Source organism: Ursus americanus, chromosome 1 (assembly GCF_024610735.1).
Source record: "Ursus americanus isolate L20-20 chromosome 1, mUrsAme1.1.p, whole genome shotgun sequence".
In the NCBI taxonomy this organism is placed as follows: Eukaryota; Metazoa; Chordata; class Mammalia; order Carnivora; family Ursidae; genus Ursus; species Ursus americanus.
In genome coordinates, this window is record NC_142127.1 from 31817512 (window position 1) to 31835576 (window position 18065).

The 18065-nt window shown below is 36.7% G+C and overlaps 1 long non-coding RNA gene across 1 annotated transcript in view; it reads right to left on the bottom strand.

The window, feature by feature from the left end:
* LOC148110729 (uncharacterized) overlaps positions 1-16659 on the bottom strand; it is a 104899-nt gene extending 88240 nt beyond the window's left edge. Inside the window, exon 1 of the long non-coding RNA XR_015723760.1 lies at positions 16450-16659. This is a non-coding gene — a long non-coding RNA (uncharacterized LOC148110729). The remainder of the gene's footprint in view (positions 1-16449) is intronic.
* Between the last annotated feature and the right edge of the window lie 1406 nt (positions 16660-18065).

Genomic DNA, 18065 nt, shown 5'->3' on the forward strand with positions numbered 1-18065 from the left:
ACGTTCCTGATAGTAAGTAGCAGGGGATGTGAAAACATCCAAGGAAATATGTATTTACAGCAATGGCCTTGAAAGAGAATGGTATTTGAAAGTCTGAAGGTAAAACAATGACTGAAATGAAATGTTGCAGGTGTTTTGTTTCATTTTGATTTAGATATTACCTGTTAAAAAACTAAAAAAAAAAAAAAAAAAAAAAAAGCAGACAATCTCCGTGGGACCTTACCAAGTGTCCTGGTTTTAAAAACCAACTACACATCCATGCCTCCCAAATTTCTATTTTTATCTCTGACCTCCCCACTGAGCTTCAAATTCAAAGATCTAATTGCAAATCTGACATTTACACTTGCCTGTCCACTGTCATCTCAAACGTAATATGACTAATTCAGAACCTTTTCTTCCCCAAAAGTCTTTTTCCTCTTGTCCTCAGTCTTCTAGTCTCAGTTCATGCCATCACCATGTACTATAAAAAATCCAAGAAATTTCCTTGGACTCCCTTCTTCTCTTTCTGCCTGCATGGAGTTGGTCAAGTCTTGTAGGTGCATTGAGCCCACCGACTGCTCTCTGCCTCCATTGAGACAACCCTTGCCCAAGACATCCCATCTCTTAATGGGCACCACCTCCCAACAGGGGGGCCAGCATCCCCTTGTGTGTCTCCCCCATGGCAGCTAAAGTTAACTGTACAAGATGTGCTTCATGTCATGTCTCTCTTCTGCTTCAAGCCCTGTGGCTTCTCATCACACTTAGGATAAAATCTCCACCCTGTGCCATGGCCTGCAAACCTCTGAGTGAACCACTCCTGTCCGTCCCTTAGATCACATCTCCTCTCATTCTCTCCAGCGGCAGTGGCGTTCTTCCAGGTCATTTCTGCTTCATGCTCCCTGCACAAACTGACCCTTCTGTCTAGAATATTCTGCTTTCAGATCTACACATGCATGGGTGACTGCTTCTCTTCATTTATGTCTCTCCCAAACTCCTCAAGGAGAACTTTCATCTACCCTCCACAGCATCCCATCCATTAATTTATTCTCTTATTCTGTTTTATCCTACTAGAAGATAAGCTCCATGAGGGCAGCAGTCTTGTCTCTTCTGTTCTCTTCACTGTATATCTAGGGATCAAGTTTGGTACCTAGCTCATAGCAGTTCCTCAATAAATATTCACGAATAAATGAATGATTTGGAATCCAAATTACTTGTGACTCAGTGTCAGAGGCCCACACTGCCAGTCTTCTTAGTTATACTAAATAGGCTCATCTCTGGCTATCTTCCTTCATGTATGAAAGGCTCCAAGTTGGAGACTCAATTTCCAGGTATAGGGGTGGATGCTCACTGCCTTTTGCAAAGCCAGCATCTCAGGCTCTGCTCAGCTGCTTCACCACTCAGCTATTATCATCATAGTGAGAGATCTGTGTCCAAGCTCCTTCTACTGTGGGGAAGTCCTCCCCACTCTGTCTGCTACTATAGCCCAGGAACTCTCTTTCTGGAATGCTTCTCTTTGGTAACATTATCTTCTCTGACCTCTTTACAGATTTGCCAGCCATAGACAAATCATATTTACTCTCCTCAGGTCCCAGTAAGAATGCCAGGTTTACTGGAAAGAGATAAATTTCTGTTTTGATACACTTGTTTCAATCCTTTTTGACATCCTGCTGTGGTGATTCAGCATACAATTTAGCTATAGGTTTTTGTTTATTTTTGAGAGGGGTTATATAAAAGGAGGAGAGCGAGTGGCAGAATTTGACTCAAAAAATCTTTCTTGAAGCCCTGCATTCTTTACCATTTTAATGCCAAAAAGAAACCGAAAAAAGTGTGTCCCTAGCTCTTAAGACAGGTGTCACCCACATACAACCCCTCTGTTTCTCCACCGATAAAACAAAATGTAAAAGGTAAATAATCAACGCCACCTTTTACGACTCACCAAGAGCCCCAAGGAGAGGAGATAATGAAGAGTTACTGAACTGTTTTCTTGAAAAAAAAAAAAAAAAAAAAAGCAATGCAGATCATACTTCTGAAGGTCAAAAAGTAGGTCAGTAAATGGTTCAGTTAATGTTTGCAGAACAGTTAATATTAGAATAGTAATAATACAGAATAATACAATATCTGACTACTCACAAGATACAAATGAAATTAGCTTCACAACTTAGAAATCTGTAAACTATCAAGAGAATTAGTCTATCTAAAAATATCAATTTAATGGAAAAATACGATAATTTTGTGCTTTTTGGGCAGATATAAATTGTTTGCAAAAGGATTAATGCTGTTAAGAGTTCGTATTTAGTTTAGCACTTAACTCTGGGCCAGACACTATTGCACGTGCTTTCTGGATGTTCATTCCTCTACTCCTCACAAGCCCCTCTGAGATGGCGAACAATGTAGGCCTAGTTATAGCAAAGAAACAGAAGCAGAGGATAAGCCATTGCCCACTGGCAGACGGCTCTCAGTAACAAGCTAGGTTTCAAACCCAGGCTACACTTGATTTAATCACCAAACTAAGCTACTTGTACCCTGCTACTGGGGGTGGTAATCACATTTCCTGAGCCCTCTCACTTTGCCATGCACTATGGAAAGCATGTTGCAGGTTTTCTATCACCTAATCTTTCCAACAATCCTGAAATGGAGGAACTATTATTATAACCAGGATTTAAAACTGATGATGGTACCATTTTGTAGAAAGTTTCTCCCATACTGCTCACTGCTAGAAACATCTCTTAGGTTTTTTTTCAATTTCACAAGGCATGAGCAGCCGCTGGCAGCTCAGATCACGCTGTTTCCTTCAGTAGCCCCACACAAGGCCCTAGAATTGCCAGGTACCTATCCTTTCCACTCTTTTAATGTAACCTCTATTTTTTGCACCTAGAAAAAAGTCTTAGTCCTTATTTTTTAAAGATTTTATTGATTTGTCAGAGAGAGAGAGTGTGCATGGGCACAAGTAGGGGGAGGGGCAGGCAGAGGGAGAAGCAGACTCCCCACTGAGCAAGGAGTTGGAAGAGGGACTCCACCCCATGACCCTGGGATCATGACCTGAGACAAAGGCAGACGCTTAACTGACTGAGCCACACAAGCATTCCTTTTTATAACCCTTTTATTCTTAACTGTGGCAGGCATATATTTAAGGTGATGCGTCTAAGTTTTCTAGCTGCACAGGCCTGTCTGTGAGGTTATGATTCTCATTCCAACCCAGCATTAGGGCTGAACACTCTAAAAGAAAGCTTATCCCCACCAAGGAGGCTCAATAATACCTCAATCTATGAGGGTTGCAAATCATAAAATATGTTTCCCTTCTTCAGCTAAATTAATTGGACCATATAACAGAAACAATAACAAAGGACTTTTATAGACTCCAGCCAATGAATCCTTTTCAAAGTGAAGCCTATAATATTCTTTTATTAGTCCACAAGTAACAAATGCAATGCAGACATCAATCTCATTGGAAAGAAATCTCTGGAGCCAACAGAAGAGAACTGGGAGCGCCATCAAACAGCAGTAACAGGGTGATTTAGCAACAATCACCATTAATGGCGAACCATGCGTGCATAATTAGGAAGGAAAACTAATAATAAAATTGGGACTTACTACTTACAATCAAGAGTTAACACCCATTGCTTATGATGACAGGCACTGTTCTTAACACTAAAAATGAATGATTTCAAAATAACACACAGGGGGATGTACAATTATCACCTCATGTTACAGACTGGGAAGTTGAGGCATAGACAAGCCAAGTAAATTGTGCAGGCTTATACAGCCTGGAAGCAGCACAGCCAAGTTGTGATCCTACATTCCGGACCTTACATATTTTTAGTTTGGTGTGTTTTGTCAGCCTTTAGTGACTTAGAGTTGTAACAGCACAGGCCGGCCACACTGAACAATTCCACAATTTCCACAGCATGGCAGGCACCTTCTCACCTTGGCACCTATCCCCCTGCAGTTCTCCCTGCCTCCTACCATGGCCAACTCATTTTTTTTTTTTTTAAGACAGAGAGCAGGAGCAAGTGGGTGGGGAGGGACAGAGAGAGAGGAAGAGAGAGAATCTCAAGCAACTCCACACTGACTGTGAGACCGAGGTGGGGCTCCATCCCATTTACCCAAGATCATGACCTGAGCCAAAACCAAGAGTTGGATGCTTAACCAACTGCAACACCCAGGTGCCCCTCTGCCAACTCACTCCTTCCTAAGAGTCAGCCTAAGTGTCACTTTGGGAAGGCTGCTATCATGCCAACCACTCTTGTCCCAGTCTTCTGCCAATGGCATGCTAAGACATCCTTTCCCTGGTTTAACATGCATGATCCATTGTGTGAAAAAAAAAGAAAAAAGGAAAATGGAATCAAATAGGCAACCTGGAGTGAGAAAGCAAACACTGATATCCAGAACCACCATGGTCTTACACAGAGAAAAACAAAGCTACATTCACCTAACTGTGGCTAAATACCTTTGATTTTTTCAGTCACTGATTACCAGGTAATGTTTACACTATTTGTCAATTTTACAAATGCTTAGGGGTGAAGCTGTAATGAAATATGCATCCATTATTTATTTGAGCCTTTTGGCAGTCCATGGTTCTTCCTTATTTCAGTCCAATTTAATTTCAGCACTCAAAACAAACAAACAAACAAACAAAAAAAAACAAAAAAACCCCTCCAAAAAAACCATATCGTAAAGATAAGCTAAAAGATTTTTCCTTTCCTGATGTAGGAGGAAATCATCTATATGGAGGTCTCTGGATGATAAATAACTTCTCCACCTCTTGCTTTTCTTGGCAGGCTTGTGAAATATTTATTGCATTTCTTTCTAACGGCTTAAAAGTATCTTTCTCCTCCAGACAATATTATCCTATGACCCAACGCATGTCCCACTGCTGCCTGCTCCAGCCGTGCTTGCATCTCCTGCCCCCTCGCCTGACCCCTGTCTTTCAATGCTGCCTTTGGGTTAACTTCTTCTGACAATTTCTGTTGTGTTTCGTTTAAGCTGTTATACTCCATATGGCTTCTCTTTCTTTGATGTAGCCCAAAACATATTATAAACCACAGAACACAAGCTCAGCATTGTAATAGTTCACCTAAGAATCTCTGCAGTATTCTACCAGGGCAGAGCTTAGCACAACTCTAAAGAAATGGAGAACACCTAGACAAAGAGGGAGAAATCCCCATCCGTGTATCAACTCAATGTGTAAAGGAAACTATTCTTCAGAACCATACAGCTACTTTTTACCTGTGGACAAATGTTAGAGCAAACCAACCACTGGGGATATACCCAGCGACGAAAATCAGACAAGCTGACCATTGATAATCAGTTAGTGAGCCTGACTGGAGACTCAGATTTGGGATTCAATGGCAAATTGATCCAAAGCAGATTTTTCAAAAAAATTCCCAGAACTAAAAGCAAACAGATGCAGCAAATGTTTTTAAAAATGATTCACACCCCCCGATGTACAAGAGGAGTTAAGCAGCTTCAAGAGAAACTGTTTGAGTCAAGCTAATACACAATAGAGAAGAGAATAAAAAATTGTCTGTCTTTGTGAAAAACATTGGTGAATGTTGAAAATGAAATGGATCCTCAACTGAAGATTAGAGATTCCCCCAGCATTTATTGACTTAGTTTTGTATATAGTTAAGTGAGACAGAAAGAGAGAGAGAGAGAGAAGGGGGAGGCCGGGAGGGAGGAACTAGGCTATAGGGTATCATGAGACCTAGTTCAATTCAGATTGAACAGCTGAGCTGCAGAATATCCTCAAGCAAGAGTCCCAACCTCTGTGACCAAATGGACTCATCAGCTGGGCAAGGCTAATTAGGACCATCTACCTTCCCCACCTAAAAAGCAGAGTTCATGTTAATTAACTTGGACATTTTGAACAACCTGAGCTCCACACACAAAAGGTGAAAAGGGTATTTCATGGTTGTTAGCAATTACCTGTGAAATTATTTAAGTTGTCAGAAGGATCGAGACAGATCTGCCCCTGGGAGAGATCTCCCATGCCACTGCACTGACCACACATTTTACGTTTTAAGAAAAGTATCCCTCCCACTCCACTCTCATTTCTTCTTCTGTCCCTCTTTCTTTCTTTTTTTTTTTTAAAGATTTTACTTATTTATTTGATAGAGATAGAGACAGCCAGCGAGAGAGGGAACACAAGCAGAGGGAGTGGGAGAGAAAGAAGCAGGCTCATAGCGGAGGAGCCTGATGTGGGGCTTGATCCCATAATGCCAGGATCACGCCCTGAGCCAAAGGCAGACGCTTAACGACTGAGCCACCCAGGCGCCCCTCTTCTGTCCCTCTTTCATTCTTGTCTCTTTCTCTTACTATTCTTGTTCTCTAAGACTGTCACTATCTTTTATGATTTTATATTGTCTTTTAAAAGCTAAGAAGCCACTTATAGTAAAATTTGATGTACCTTCCTCCATATTTTCCCCATCCATCCAAAATCCCAACAGATACCTTCTATCTCTTCTTCCTCTTATTACACCAAACTATATTTTCTATTCATGTTATATTAGCAAACAAAATTCTCTGCTCTTCTCTACTAATCCCATGAAACAGATTGATATGTATGCATTTTTACATAGCATTGGCATCTAATTCTGGACAACTGAAAAGAAAACTTGAGGATTGGCTTCAATGTCTTGTTTTATGTTTTAATGACTACACACACACACACACACACACACACACAGAGGATGCTAAAGAATTAGCTTTATTCTAAAGTAAATACATCATGAAACTATCTCACTGGATGAAAGTCCTTGTGTTGCCTCCAGACAGTATTGTTTTCTTTTCCCTCAAGTGCTTGTGAAGAGCAGCTCCACCGTGATTTGCAAACAAACTTCACCTTCTCTGGCTTTTAGAGAGTTCCTAGAGTCTCGTGTTTTAAAAGGTTAAGTTGTATATCAAAAATGTACTGCAAAGTTATCAGCTTGATCTTTGAACCAGAACGGGTTATCTGGTATCCAATTCATAATTTGTCAGTAATATATAAAACAAGTTGAGGGGAAAAGGGAAAACAAGGAAGAAAAAAGAAAACTTTTGAAAAAGTACTATTTAAATAACTATTTGTGTTTAAATATTACTAACTAACTGAAGATGTTTTAGGATAGACCAAACTAGAAATTGTAACTGTACCCACACCACAGTATGTAGCCTTGGAAATTAAGTTTGAGGAACTCTGAAAATTATCTTACAGGAATCCTTTTAAAATGTCATCATTACCCATTCACCAGGTTTATTCTGTTATAGAAATAATAATAAATTTACTTGTTAGTTAAACTTTATTTATGGATTTGGCTACTCTATTCCAGGTACTATAGTAGCTTCTGTGAATAAATCAATGAAAAGATGGCCTTTTATCACAAGTCCTTAGAGTTTAGCCAGGGTGAAAGAAAGCTCATGGACAATTTCAATGCCATGTAGAAGGAGCACACAGGAAGCATACTTATCTTTGTTCATCTATCCAACCCACAGTTAGAAAGCGTACAGAGGTGAGAAAGGGAAAGGCAAGGGGAAAAAAGTCTGCAATGCCACGTCAGTGAAACAATGAGTATTTTAGTACATTTAGAGCATGAGTGTGACAGCTCACAAGCACAGAGCTGCAGAAGAAACCACAGAACAGAGCACAAGGAGCCCTGAATGGCATCAGAAGTAATTTTTACTGCAGATAATGGCTGGCCATGGTAATATCTAAGCAGTGAAATGATAAAATCTTGTTAGAGTTGCACTTTAGAAAGATTGCTCTGGAGACAGTATGAAAGATCTATGTGAGAGATTGTCCCTTGAACACAAAAGATCCAAACATATGGGTTTTTACTGACTCCTCCCTAAAACTTACAAAAAGGAATAATGTAATAAAAATGGTGTGAAGCCAGGAAGACAAACAAAAAAGGAAAAGAAATAGATTTTTGCATGATGGCAAGTCAGTGGAAGAGTATTTATGTGGTGTGGAGAAAACCGAAGTCTAAATGCCTACAGGGAGGGATGGGAATGAGCACCAGAATGATTCACAGGAGAAGGCTAGACTTAGGAAATGGAGACTCAAGGTGTCTGAGATGGGGGGTGGGGGAGAAAGACGTGGCTCAAAATAGGAGGACTGATTTCAAGCTATTATGAGGAGTAACTAGATCTCAAGTCTCCACTCCAGCTCACACAACTAGGCGACTCTGTTCCCAACCTGGAGGAAGAGCAGCTGTTTACTCTGTAGAGAAATGGAAGTGGAAAAGCTCTAAATTCAACACCACAAGATTTAGAAAACGGTGGACATGAGATCTGTTTAGAAAACAGAAAAAAAAAAAATCAGTGAAATTCTACATCCTAAAGAGATGAGCACTCTCTCTGATTCACAGAATACTGACTTCTTTCTGGAGAAATTAGCTAGCCTAGAGAAAAGAAATGCAGACATTGATAGTTAGGAATTTCCAATAACCTGGTCAAATTTCCTTTAATCATCCTACCATAAAGCCAACTCAATGACAATCATCTCTCTCAACAACACACACATACACACACACCACATAAACACACTCATGACACAGAGCTTTCATGACTTTTACTGCCTCAATCTTATGTATGAACAGAGAGGCAAGACAACTACACATCCAGACATATGACAGAAGCCTCCTGCAAAAAAGGCAGAAAGGCAGAGACCAAAAAGGAAAAAAGAAAAGGAAAAAGGAACAAGAGAAAACAGAATAGAGAAAATATAAGAGAATACTTCAAAATGGGATTATATAATTTATATCCTATGATAAAAGGTGTTACATCCATGAAATAAGAACAAGAGGTTATAAAAATGGAACAGTATGAGAACATTCAATTAAAAAATCTGAGAATTAAGTAGAATAAAAGTGTTTAAAGGTAAAGCTAGAGAACTATCCCAAATAAGAAGACAAGAATATAGATGGAAAAGAAGAGGATAAATCTAGTAGGTCCTACATTTGAATTATATGAGAACTGTGGAATACAGAAAGATTTATGTTAGAGATACAACTGCATTTCCCAGAACTGAAGAACATGCATTTCTCAAATAAAAGTACTATATGAATGCTCAGGAAAATAGCTGAAAAAGACCCACACCAAGTTACACTATTGAAAAATTTCAAAACGCCAGGGATATAGAAAAAATATTTACATCTTCCAGAGGAGGAAAAATAAGTCATAGAGAATGAAGAAGTGCAGTGTTGTGATTTCACTTATACGCAGAATCTAAAAAAGTTGAACACACAGAAACAGAGAGTAGAATGGCGGCTGCCAGGTGTGGAGAAAATGGGGAGATGTTGGACAAAGGGTACAAAGTTCCAGTTATGCAGGATAAATAGGTTCTGGAGATCTAATGTGCAGCCTGATGACTGCAGTTATTAATACCCTATTGTTTACTTTAAATTTGCTAGAAGAAAGTGTTCTCATAAGAAAAATAAGAGGCAACAGATATATTAATTAGCTTGATCATTTCATAATATATATATATCAAAATATCACTACATTGTACATCTTAAAAGTATACCATTTTTATTTGATATTATACCTCAATAAAGCTGGAGCTGGGGGGAAAGAAGAGCAATCTTGAAAGCAGATGAAAGGAAATCGAGATCGGAGCCAAAATCAGTAAAGTTGAAAACAGAAAAATAATAGAGAAAATCAACCAACTCAAAAAGAGATTCTTTGAGGGGATCAATACAACTGATAAACCTCTATCTATATTGGTCAGGGAAAACAGAGAAGACACAAATTACCAACACTAGGAGTGACATCACTACAGATAATACAGATATTGAAAGAATAAGGGAATATTATGAGCAATTTTACCCTACTAAATTTAACAGCATAGTTGACATGGACAAATTCCTTGAAAGATGCAAATTACCAAAGCTCACTCATGAAGAAATAGATAACCTGAAGAACCCCACATCTACTAAGAAAAAAATTAGTAAATATCTTCTTATAAACAAACTCCAGGCCCAGATGGCTGTACTGGGGAATTCTACCAAACATTCAAGAAAAAAATAATATCAATTCTGCAGAAACTCTACCAGACAACTGAAGAGGAAACAACTTTTCAACTCATTCTATGAAACCAGTAGGATTCTGATATCCAAAACCACATAAAGACATTTCAAGGAAAGAAAACTATCTACCATTATCTCTCATGAACACAAATATGAAAAATTTCAAGAAAAATTTTAGTAAACTGAATGCAATAATATATAAAAGGTATAACACACCACAACTGAGTGAGGTTTATCCCTGGAATTTCAAAGCTGATTTAACATTCAAAAAAAATCAATGAAATTTATGCTATTAATAAGCAAAGAAGAAAAAAAAACACATGATCATGTCAACAGATGCAACAAAAGCAACAAAATCCAACACCTTTCTGATATAAATTCTCAGCAAATTAGAAATAAAAGAGAACTTCCTTGATCTGATAAAGAGCATCTATGAAAAATCTACAGCTAATATCATAAATAATAATGCAAGGCTAAAACTTTCCTCATTAAGATTACAAACAAGGCAAGGAAGTCTGCTCTCCTTATTTCTATCCAACTTTGTAGTAGAGGTTGTAGCCAATGAAGTAAGATAAGTAACAGAAGTAAAGGGCATCCAGATTAGAAAAGAGTAATAAAAGCTGTTTTTATTTAGAAATGACATGGCCATATGTGGACCTACATAAAATCTACTAAAATGAATAAATTAGTTTAGCAGGGTTGCATGACATTAAATCAAAATTTCAAAAAATCAACTGTATTTCTATACACTAAAAAACTCAGAAGTTGAAACTTCTTAAAAAATACTACTTATAAAATATCAAAAATATGAAATACTTCAGATAAATATATTAAACTATGTGCAAGACCTTTACATTGAAAAGCATAAAACAATGCTGAGCAATATTAAGGAAAACTTAAATAAATGGAGAGGTAAATCGTGTTCATGGATCAAAAGACTCAGTATTGTTAAGTCGGCAATCTTTGAAAATTGATCTATAAATCCAATACAATTCCATCAAAATCCCAAAGTGTATTTTTTTTGTAGAAATGAAAAGCTGTTTCAAAATATATATGGAAATGCAAATGACTTAGCATAATTAAAACAGCTCTAAAAAGATAAACAAATTCTTAGTACCTCTACTACTGGATCTCAAGACTTATTGTAAAGCTACAGTGATAATAACAGTTTGGTCTTGGCATAAAGTGAGAACAGAATAGAGTTCAGAAATACAACCACAGATATGGACAACTGATATCAAACAAATGTTCAAAGGCAATTCGGTGGAGAAAGAATAGTCTTTTTAACAAATGATGCTGGAGAAAACTGATTTTTGACAATGTTCAAAGGATAAAGGAGAGATGGAAGGATAGTCTTTTCAATAAATAGTGCTGGAAAATTAGATATTCATATGCAAATAAAAAATGAACTTGATTCATAGCTTGCATCATATTTAAAAATAAACTCAAAGTAGACTACAGACTTCAATGTAATACCTAAAACTATAAGCCTTCTAGAAGACACAGAAAACTTTTGCAACTTTATGTTAGGCAAAGTGATCTTGTATATTACACCAAAACATGATTCATTAAAATACACACACACACACACACACACACATGTATATATACCTCATCAAAACAGACTTTCCCTCTTCCAGAGAAACTGTTAGTAAGATGGTAACGCAATGCACAGAGTTAGAAAAAATATTTGAAAATTAAATTATCTGCTGAAGCATTTGTATTGAGAATATATAAAGAATTTTCAACACTCAATAAGAAAACAAAACAAAACAAAACTAATAGAAAGTGGGCAAAAAAAAATCTAGAGACACTTCACCAAAGACTGTACTACTGACAAGCACATGAAAAGGTGTTCAACAACATTAGCCATTAAGGAAAATACAATCTAAAACCACAATGTGATAACACTAATATCTAAAATTAAAAGAACTTCCTATGCCAAGTATTGGTGAAAATATGAATTGACTGCAAAGAAACAATTTGGCAGTCTCATAACAAATCAAACATACATTTACCTTATGACCCAGTAATTCTTTTCCTAGGTATTTACTCAAGAGAGATGAAAGCAAATACCCCAAGACTTGTATGTGAATGTTCATAGCAGATATTTTTTGTAATAGTATGAAACTAGAAACAACTAAAATGTTCATCAATAGGCGGATAGCTAAACTGTAGTGTATCCTTACAATGGAATATTGCTCAGCAACAAAAAAGAGCAAGCTACTGATCTATGCAACAACATAGATGAATCTCAAAATAACTAGGAGTGGAAAAGAACCCAGAGCCTATACAGTGTATGATTTCATGTATATAAAATTCTAGAAAATGCAAACTAATCTATAGTGACCTAGGCAGATTAGTGGTTCTCTGGGTATTGGTGACATAGATGGGGCAGAAGGGAGGGATTAAGAAGGAACTCAAGAAAACTTTTGTGGATAATGGATATATTTACTTTCTTGATTATAGTGATGGTTTCACAGGTGTATAAATGTGTCAAAATTTATCAAGCTGTACACTCCAAACCTGTGCATTCTATTGTAAGTCAATTTATCTTTAAAAAGTTTTAAAAGACTTTAAAAGTAGAAAAAGAATATTGAGTGAAAAAAATTTTATTAGAAAAAAAGAAGTCTCAAAATGAAGAGAACAGGAAGCTGTGACAATATTCAAATTAAAGGTAATGTCCTGTACTAAGGATTTGGCAGATAGAATGGAGAGAAGTAGACAGATTTTCCAACATTTATTGAACTTAGTAATCAGCACTTGGTAGTTGCTTGGTGGGGTGGTAGTGTGAAAAGATCAGTAAAGAATGATTTTAGATTTGGGACCTGGATTCTAATTGGCTGGAACACCAGTGTAGGGGCAAGACTTGGCATGAAAACATTAGGAGTTTAATTTTCAATATATTAAATTTGAAATACACACATATAGAAATGTCCAAAAGGTAGTCGTGTAATGGTTCTGAAATTCCCAAGGGTGAGGTAAGATTTTAAGCTCTCACCAGACAGTTGATAACTGAAGCAAAGTATTAATTGGTGAGATCACCCAAGAAAAGTTGAGATATGATTTAAATGCGGAGGCCAAAATCCTTAGAAGTACTAATATTTTATAGTTGGGCAGAGCAGAAGATCTTACTATGTCGACAGAAATTTATTTTGGTATTTCAACTTTCAAAACATGTGCTTAGAAATTAAAATTCATCAGTCAGAGAACTTTCAAATCCAAAAAATCAGTCTACAGTGGCTCGCTATGAACTGGTAGACATTACCAACAGAATAGGCATTCTGCTATTAGTTGGGAGAAGCAGTTCTTAGTTGGGAAAACCCTAAGATGAATATTCGGTCATGCATACAATTCAACAGCCCCCCCCCCCCAACATACACAAAATAACATCGGCACTTAGAATAATTCTCGGTAAATGGCTCTCATTTAGACTTTTCACTAATTATGGCAGTTACAATCATGTGATTAAGAAGAAAAATTATCCGAATTCCACACGGCATTTTTAGCCTCATAAATTTGAAATGAGAGAATTTTTCAACCATATTGCTGCTAATATTTAACCTGCCCACACCTGGTATAATATTCCATGCAACGTTTAAGTAACGTACTTGGAGTTATTAGTACCAGCTTTGACTGGAACCAATATAATGACTTAAGATTGTTCATATTTGCTGAAATAGAAAAAAAGTTAATCAAGTGACAGACATATAAATATGCTATTATGTTTCCATGAAAGATATTTCCACGGATATTATAAATACTGAGTAGAAAAGCCATAATTTTGGACTTATGTCTAAAGCTAAATATAAAATCCTAAGTAAAAATGCAAATAAGTGATTAGTAATCCATTATATATTAACTAGCAAGAAATATATCCATTAAAGTGCATACATTTCATTCATAGGAAAGTCTTAATCAGATTTAATTAACTCCTATTTTAGAAATTTCTAACAAGCTTGGTTAACTGGTTTACTGCCTAAAAGCAAATTAGAAGTAATAAGCTGGCTACAGACAGGACCTCAATTTGAGACATGCACATTAACGGAAGCAAGCTGTGATGACCGATAAAAAAGAATGTGAAAGGAAAAAGGCTTTAGAAAGCATAAATCAGAGCTCCAAAAGTAGACCAGTCCGTGGCCATTTAGTGTGGAGTAAGCAACCTTCTATAGCTCACTAGCCTCTGATGGTAGCACTAGCCTCTGGTGATTATAATAGTCACCAAAAGGTTAAATATAGTAATATTATATGAAATTCATTTAAAAGATATTTTAATAGAGTTAAAATTGGTTAATAGTTATGATTCTATTGTTTATAAATCTTGCTTATGCAGTTTGTTTTCTAATAATGAATGTTCTCCCTTAAAAATAAAACCCATTCATAAGTAATAATGTATCTCTTTAAAGACTATTCATGATTTCAAATACAAAGTACTTGTTAGTTTACCCTCAGATGATCTCTTTGTGTTATGTAGAACTCCTTAACCTCTACCTAGCATCACGGTTATTTATGTAGAATTGTTTTAGCCTGTTAGATTATTAGCTACTTGAAGATAGAGAATAAAAATCAGACCCTCTATGGGCACCTGGGTGACTCAGTCAGTTAAGCAACCAACTCTTGAATTCAGCTCTGGTCATGATCTCAGGGTGGTGGGGTCCAGCCCTGCATTGGGCTCTGTGCTCAGTGCGAGTATACATGAGATTCTCTCTCTCTCTCTCTCTCTCTCTCTCTCTCCCCCCTCTAACCGCTCCCCCAGCTCGCACACTCTCTCTCTCTTAAATAAATAAATCAATCTTTAAAAAAATCAGACCCTCTAATTCATCTTTGTATCATGTGTCCCCCAACACATTCTGCAGAGCCTAAGATGCAAAGTGCTCAATAAGGAAAAAGACATACTTACATCCCTTATTCTTTTAGTGACAGTAAACAGTGTCAAAACCTACATTTGGATTTAATCTCAAATTCAAATTAACTGGGAGAAAAGTCAGTTCAGATGGGTGAATGAAGAAAAGTATAAATTATTGAATATCCTTAAGGAATTCTAGTGTAGACAAAGCTGTTGTTCCTTATTAATAAATTTCCAGAATGTACAGATTGAAATTTTTTATTAATATCATACATCACAGTAATTTTACGGTCTTAGGTAGATTGCAATTTGCATTTCATGTTGAGAAAAGTCTTCAAAACAAAGTTTTATGGTAATATGCTCCCTTACTAAATATTTTTAAATTTCTAATTAATGGGGTCTAAAATAAATGATTTTGCCCTATATATATCAAAAAGCCATGAGTCTTGGTTCTCTAAGGAAATTTCTATTTAGTTTATTTTATATTTAAGAAATTGTTAAACAGAATATTTAAACCTTTGAGAGAGATTTATATAAATGTGTTCATAACTCCCATCTTATAACATTTTTATTTTGAAGAATATTTTAATTATCTCTATATTATATTCATGCTCAGGTTTATGGCTCAATCACAATATATTTGGCATAACTTAGGATTTATTCAGAAATAAACTAACAGCCGAACATCATAAATTTCATAAAGATAACATTTCTGATAAATTATCAAGCATTTTTTGATGCTTATAGTAAAATATGATAAAGAGGGAAAGAACAGATTTTAGTTAATAAGAGAAGCCATTTGACTGTAGTGTGCAACTTTGATATCTAGGTGTAGTTTTTGGGTTATAGAAAATGAAATGATTTCTGAACAACAGACAAATCCTCAGGATTCAATCACACTAGAAAATCAGAGGTTTCCTGTGTATAACAGAAAGTTTTTTCATTTCTGAAGCAGGGACAATTGGTAAACATAATAAACATTCTAGTGAAACTCATGGAGGAAAGTAGATAGCAAGATATACAAATGTCAGAGCTGAATCAGCTTGATAAGCAAATAGCCAATCACTTGTTATTACTCTTTTTGCTTGTTAAATCCATTAAGCTCTTTTATTAATATAACAATGTGGGTGATCCTGTTTTGAAAAGATAATTAATTATTTGAACACAGTGTTCACTCACTCATTCAATACTCAGTGCCTAAAATGTGCCAGTCAACTGTGCCAGAAGCAGAAGATAAAAATACGAATATGGCATTCTTTCCCTTACAAACTGTATTGTCATCCATGAAAAAAAAATAGTAGAAAAGCTGGACTTAATTGAAATTCAAAGTTTCTGCTCTGCAAAAGATAATGTCAAGAGAATGAGAAAACAATCCACAGACTTGGAGAAAATATTTGCAAAAGACACATCTGATACAGGATTATTATCTAAAATATACAAAGAATTCTTAAAACTTAACAATAAAAAAATGAACAACCTGATTAAAAAATGAGCAAAAGACTGAACAGATACCTCACCAAAGAAATATGCAGATGGCAAATAAACATATGAAAAGATGCTCAACATAATATGTCACTAGGAAAATGCAAATTTAAACAACACTGAACTACCACCACATACCTATTAAAATGGCTGCAATCCAAAACACTGACAACACCAAATGCTAGCGAGGATGTGCAGCAAGGGCGTTACCTAAACCCAAGTCGGCTGCCTGTCACACGAAAGGCCAATCCTCAAGAGACAAGTTTCGACTGGAAAGGAAAAGGAGCTTTATTCAGGAGGCCAGCCACCTGCAGAGGAGACAGACTCTTGTCCAAAGGCCAACTCTGAGGTTTCTGCCTGGTACAGAGATTTTTAAAGAGGTTTAATCAGTTAAGGGAGTGCAGTGGTCTGTGACATTTCTTGATTACATGCAGACTTGACGATGCCAGCTCCAGATTTTTCTCAGTGCTCGGAGGTTGTACAAGAAGTTCTAGCTCCTTGGTACCCAAGGGCTGTGCAAGAGTACTCTGCTCTTTCTGCAAAGGAGGGCAAGGTCTACAGATACGCAAGGGAGGTCAATAAAGTCACTTGCATGACCTTAAGGAAGAAAAACATTTGCTAAAAGATTGTTGGGCTAATCAGAAAGCTAAAGGGGCTACAAACAGGCCTGCTGGCCTCTGTGGCCTGGGAATGTTCTGGTCTTTCATTCCCCAAGGCCAGTTGTCTACAAATCTCAAAGAAAGTAAATTAGTTCTGTTACAGATCAAGGGCGTTAAGTCAGCAAGCAAGGAGTGTGTTAACCTGAAGCAAGTTAACCCTTAAGACCAGCTGGAGTGCTGTTACAAAAGGAATTCTCCTTCATTGCCGGCAGAAATGCAAAATGGTACACACTGGCAACTTCTTGTAAAACTAAGCATATTCTTACCATATGGTCCAGCAATTATACTCCTTTGTCTTTATGCAGATGCATCAAAAACTCACGTCCACATAAAAACCTGCACATAGATTTAGAGAGTTTTATTCATAATTGCCAACACTTGAAAGCAACTGAGCTATCCTTCAGTAGGTAAATGGATAAACTGATACATCCAGACAATGGAATATTATTCAACACTGAAAATAAAGAAGCTATCAAGCCATGAAAAGACATAGACGAAACTTAAATGCATATTACTAAGTGAAAGATTCAAACTAGAAAAGCTACATAATGCATGATTCCAACTCTGTGACATTCTGGAAAAGGCAAAACCGTGGAGACCGTGAAAAGATCAGTAGTTGCCAGGGGCTGGGTGGGAGAGAAGGATGAATAGGCAGAGCAGATCTTTAGGGCAGTAAACCTATTCTTTGTATTACAGTGGTGGATATTTAACATTGTAGACCTATCAAGACACATGTAATATACAACACCAAGAGTGAACTCTAAAATAAGCTATGGACATTGGTGATAATCTGTTAATCTAGGTTTATGGATTATAACAAATGTGCCCCTCTGGTCAGGGGTGTTGATAGTGATGGAGTTTGAGGTTTTAAAAATACCATGCTTCACTAATAAAAAAAAAAAGATGGAGTGACAATATTAGAATTAGACAAGATAGGATTTCAGAACAAAGGCATTTATCAGGGCTAAAGAAAAAATCATTTCATAATGATAAAGGGGCCAATTAATCAAGAGAAGATAAGAATGTTAAACATTTGTACACCTAAAAGCAGAGCCTCAAAATACATGAGGCAAAAACTGACAGAACTGCAAAAAG